Below are 5,612 nucleotides of genomic sequence, written 5' to 3'. Positions count from 1 at the left end.
ATATATATATATATATAATATATATAACAAAAATGTTTAGTTTTGCATGTTTTTGACATTTGTTTAGTTGAAATAATGTTTGATATTCTATGACTTGCTTTTCTCAACACAGATTCATCCATGTTGTTTTATTCGTTTGCAGTTCACTCTTTTTCACTGCATTATAGTAATACATTGTCTGAATATACCATATTAATTCACTGAAGTGTTGATGAACACAGGGTGTTTCCAGCTTCTAGCTTATCTGGAGTTTTTGGAACCAGCCTGACAACCTGTGTCTGTTAACTGGAAAGTTAAATCCATTCCCTTTTATTATGATTACTAACATATATGTGTTTATATCTACCATCTTATTCGGAGCTTTCTATTTGTTCCAGTTGGCTGTCTCTCCCATTTCCTGCCTTTATTTGGTTCCATTTTTCTCTCCTATTAGTTGGGCAATATTCTGTTGCTATCATAGGGGTAACCCTAGAAAGTTTAACATGTTTTAATTTAAAATCTTAAAATTAATCTGTGTTCCCCCAATAATATGAGGAAAACTTTTACTGTAATCTTCCTCCCAGCTTATTTTTGTCCATATTCTGTCATTTTTATTGTAACCTCAAAAATTAGACATTTTGAACAATACCATTTTTCTTGTGCATTACTTTTGTAATTAGACTTTTTTTCTCAAGGCTCTCCTTTCATTGGTATTCTGCAGTTTCACTATGATGTATCTAAGTGTGAATATTTTACTTATACTGGTTGGGTTTCATTGGACCTCCTGATCCTAAAAATGGCTTTTGTCTTGCATCAACTCTAGAAGATTATTTCTTTTGATATTTCTTCTTCCTGGTTCCTCCAGTTTTTGAATTTCCACTCTAGATAAACCTCCCTCCCTGTCATATTTTTTATCTTTGTCATCTGTGCTGGATTGCACTTGCAGTAATTTCTTCAGATCTGTCTTCCAGTTCATTAATTATCCCTTCAGCTGTGTCTAATTTGCTGTTAAACATCCATGGAATTTCATATTTCAATTATTTTTTTCATCTTTGGCAGTCTCATTCTTTTATTATACTTTCAATGCCCACTTATATTACTTAAACTTCATATTTTGTGTTTTGAATCTATCTTCTCCTGTTATAATTCTTGCCCAAGTTATCATCCATCACTTAATGCATAAATTAGTTTCTAAATTATTCTTTTTAACTATTCTTGATCCCTTATTCTCTCCTGTTTTCCATATAATAGAACTAGAGTAATCTTTTCAAAGTTAAATCTGACCAGGTTTTCCTCCCCTGATTAAAATTATGCGTTGTTCTTGGCCTAAAGACTAAATCCTTAAGGTGCTTTCATTATCTGTTACCTGCTTGCTGCATCAGCCTCATTTAATGCCAGCTGCAAGCCCCACTGGCTGCCTCTCAGTCCTTTAAAGCAGTAGCTTCAAGATATTTTGACTGCTACAGAGTAAGAAAAACATTTTACATCACGACCCAATACTGTACAAATAAATTAACTGATACAAAAATTTCATAAAATAAAGACCCCCTTCCCTTACTACATATGATCTCTGTTATTTTTATTCTATTTAATGGTGCTTTTGCCCCTCGTTTATTTCATAACCCACTAATTGCTATCAATCCACATTTGAAAAGTACTCCTCTAAAGAACAACAATACTTCCTATGCTTTAATATTTTCAATGCTATTCCTGCTACCTGGGAATTAATTTTCCTTCAGCCCCCAATTCCCATGCACACATGTACTTCTAGTTTGTATTTTATTTGCCCTCCAGAACTCAACTCAGTTATCAAGGAAAACTTGACGTTTTCTTTCTCAAGGAAAATTTTTCCTTTCCCCTAAACAAGATTAGGTTCCTCTGTTATGGTCAGTCTCATTTGTATTATTTACCCCACTTGTAATTACATTATTAATTTTATAATTAGTTGGTTAATGCCTGTCCTAGACTGTCATTTTCATTTCTTTATGAATGATACCTGTCTTGTTCATTATTGAATCCCTAATACCTGGCTCATATTAGGCTCTTGATAAATTATTGAATTAATGAAACAATAAATCAATTTTGTTCAGAATGGAAAAAAATATGGACTTGAAAGAAAAAGGTTGATGAATGTACCTTGTCAAAACAAACAAAAACACCTTAATTTTCATTTTGTTATTATCAGGTAATCTTGAACAAAATCATGTATTTCTTATTCTCCGATTTCCTAACCTGTCTAATGGCAATATTAGTGTGCCTGGCTACTTGAGATTAGACACAAGCAAAAAATGACTGCCACAGCCTTTTTCTCCATGAGTTCACAGTGGATATCTGAGACAAACGCACAAACATAATACAATATGGTAAGTACTATGATAGGTGAAAACACTTAGACTTATGAAGTGTTTTTATAAGATACCTCTTTTTTGGTTAAGGTCAGTTGAAGATTTGTTAAAAATCATTATGTTACAGCAATTCGTGAAGTTTCAAAACTTGTCTTTCTCTTGGTCTTGGCTCATTCTTGGTAATGGTGGAAGTAAAAAGACAGACAGACTAACAATTTCAGATGTTTTCCTTCCTCTCTACTTCCCAGTGGTCAGGAAAACAGCTGGACAGCGTACAAAGCTATTGACTTCCAAATTCACAATATTCTGAACTCATGTTGTTTGTCAGCCTACTGTTGATCCCCACATGACCACTGTTTTGTTTTCCAGCTGGTGGATGTGTACACAGAGGAAGGGACACAGGTATCCTCAAATACCCTCCAGCGTGTTGGAAGAGGTCAGCTGGGAAGTAAACCCTTTGGGTCTAGGGCTACTGCTAAATCAGATTCTCCTCTGCAGTAAAGGTCAGTGGTAAAATACTGAGCAGTGAAGACCATCAATAAGAAAAGTAAGTAATCAAGGTCAGGGCCAAGCTATGTGCTAGAGTGAAATGTTTAAAACTTCCAATGAGGCTTTCATTAGACTCTTAGAAAATAGCCTGCTCTTAAACTGTTCTGTGTGCTTCCCATGCATAATTTAGTCCCATGCATTTTTAATTCTCTCAGAGATCAAGCCATTCTCTGGAAAAGTGTTAACTTCCTGGAGAGGTAGCACAAACACTGTTCTGTTTTGTTAATTTTTCATCTCATGTATTTAATAAACTGTTTGACTGTTAGAATCTGCAAGAAATAACATTAATCTAAGGGCATCTCCTATTTTGGTTCTAAAACTGTGTCTCTTGTGCTGACTTCCATTTAGTCTGATGAGATTGGGAGAACAATGCCAGATTGATTAATTTTGTTTTTAAGTGTTGTGAGGACAATTGAGCTGTGAGAAGTTGACATTTTGAACTGGCAACCAGCTTGGGCACTTAGGCACAATGCCAGGTAAATAAGCTATGTATACTTATATGTGTATATGTAAGTCTGACTGCTGAAAGGTATACATCTAAGAGTCCACGTGATCCGTGCTAGGCAGCAACTGTTTGGGGACCAGAGAGGCATGGCTTATGTGCCTAATAGCGTGGGAAAAAAAATTGGATACCAGAAAGACACTCATATTTAATCAGGACTTGAAATCTGGCAGCTCTCCTAGGGGAATAAAATACTATTGGATTACACTTATTTGTGGACATTTTTTCATTGCCATCTACATTGCCCTTTAAGCACAGTAACCATGATTTGTTCATCTTTGTACTCCCCAAACAGTAGACATAATAGTAGAGACTTAGTAGATATTTACTCCTTCATGATCCATGTGTTCAATCAGGTACCCTGGTGATGTTTGGGAAAGACTAAAGCAGCAGTCTGGAATTGAGCATGGCTGCGATTCCCCCTGGCTTCTTCTAGGGAGTATGCAGCTTTTCATTTCATTTTCTTCTTTCTTTCTTTTATTTTTTTTAAGATTTTTTATTTGGGAATTGGGAGAAGGGGAATAGACAAGTTGTTATCCTTTTGTTCTTCAGTCTAGTTGTGGAGGACGTTGCTTCACTGGCCCAAGTTGGCACCATCATTGCGCTCTTCCCNGGTGAGGCAGATCAGTCGCTGGCTTCTGGACGGCCGCTCACTGCGGCTGCTGGCCGCTCACGCTGGCTGCTGGCTACACACGGTAGCCCATGGCAACCCACTGCAGCAGGGGCTGCAGCCTACGCTGCAGTCGCCTGCGACTCACGGCAGCCCAGCTCCAGGTTGAGCTGTTGTTCAACATTCTAGCTGTAGAGGGCAGTGTCACTGGCTCTCATATGTGGGATCTGAACTGGGGCCCTCTGGCATCCCAAGTCAGCTCTTAACCAATGCGCCACTCAGCTGGCCCTCGTTTCATTTTCAAGACAAATGGTCGGTATAGAGAGGAAGCATGTGAGTAACTGTGTCTTTGTCCCATTGGCTAATCAGGTCAGAGCTGTTGGTCCATCTATGAATAAGCCAGTTAGTGTTTCTCTACTTCCAGCCATAGATTTGCACATTGAACCTTTGCCAGCTGTTTCCTAAGTGCATGCCATTGGATGTGAGGGAGAACAGAAAAAAGTGCACAACGATCAGCTTAAAATCATCATGACTTTTAAAAACAAAAAAAGCTTAAAGCATGAATCCCATAATGGCAGATCAGAAGCTTTATCTTTGTGCATTCAAAGGTCGGTTCGTTGGTGCCGTTGGTGAACACTACATCGATAGGGACAAAACTTAAGGAACTGCGACAAATGAGTATTGGGATTTTTGTTATCATTTTTACTTAAAAAATGTTTCCTTAGAAAATATCGGGTGGAGTGTGGGTGGTCTCATTGATTCAGAGATCATTCGGAGCTCTACGTGATTGGGTATGCCTCACATTTGAATAGATGACATAATTAGGAAACGTTGTTGGTTCTCTAGTCATAACTTCCTCGCCTTGGACTTGAGGCCTTGTTCTTTGAAGAATTGTAGGACTCAAATGAGCTTTCACTAACAGTAGTAATGCCTCTTAGTTGCTTCATATTTTCACTTAACACTCACTTATAATCATTTATGTCATTTCAGGTGAGTCTCAGAACAGCCTTGTAATGTAAGTGGGACATTATTCTTTGGGTTTACCATTTGATTGTCTGGCAGCCCTTTCTTGTCTGACCATTAGTGACTTCAGAAACTCTGGGAAGAACAATTGACCATAAAGTAAAAAAAAAAAAAAAAGACACTCTTATACTGACAAAATTATTTCTTTCATAAGATGTTACATTCTCTTATTAGAAAGCAATGAACGTTTAGGTGAAACATCATTCGTCAAGGTAAAAGAAAAAAATTACTGAAACAGATTGCTTCCTTCTAGAGCACTTAAGGAAAAAAAGTGCAAAAACTCCCTTTGGCATCTCTGCATATTTGAATAGACAACAGGGAAGAACTGTAGCTTTTTTTTTTTTTCAGCTAAATTATCCTAAGAACACTCTGCTCCAACATAGGAATGCCAGTGGAATAAGAGATGGTAACACAAGATGCACCAGGAGACTCGAGGTTTTGTGTGTTTGAAACTTATATTCTACTATAATGACTAAATTGTAGAGAAGCAAAACTAATGTGTGTGTGTTTTTTTTTAATTTACCCAATGTTTTTTTGGTTCTGTCTTCCAGGAGCACACAAACTTCTTTTGTTTTTTGTTTGTTTGCTTGTTTGTTTTTAAAAG

This window comes from Hipposideros armiger, unplaced genomic scaffold (assembly GCF_001890085.2).
Source record: "Hipposideros armiger isolate ML-2016 unplaced genomic scaffold, ASM189008v1 scaffold_593, whole genome shotgun sequence".
Classification (NCBI taxonomy): domain Eukaryota; kingdom Metazoa; phylum Chordata; class Mammalia; order Chiroptera; family Hipposideridae; genus Hipposideros; species Hipposideros armiger.
The sequence above is the reverse complement of the archived record's forward strand: the minus strand, read 5'-3'. Positions refer to the sequence as shown.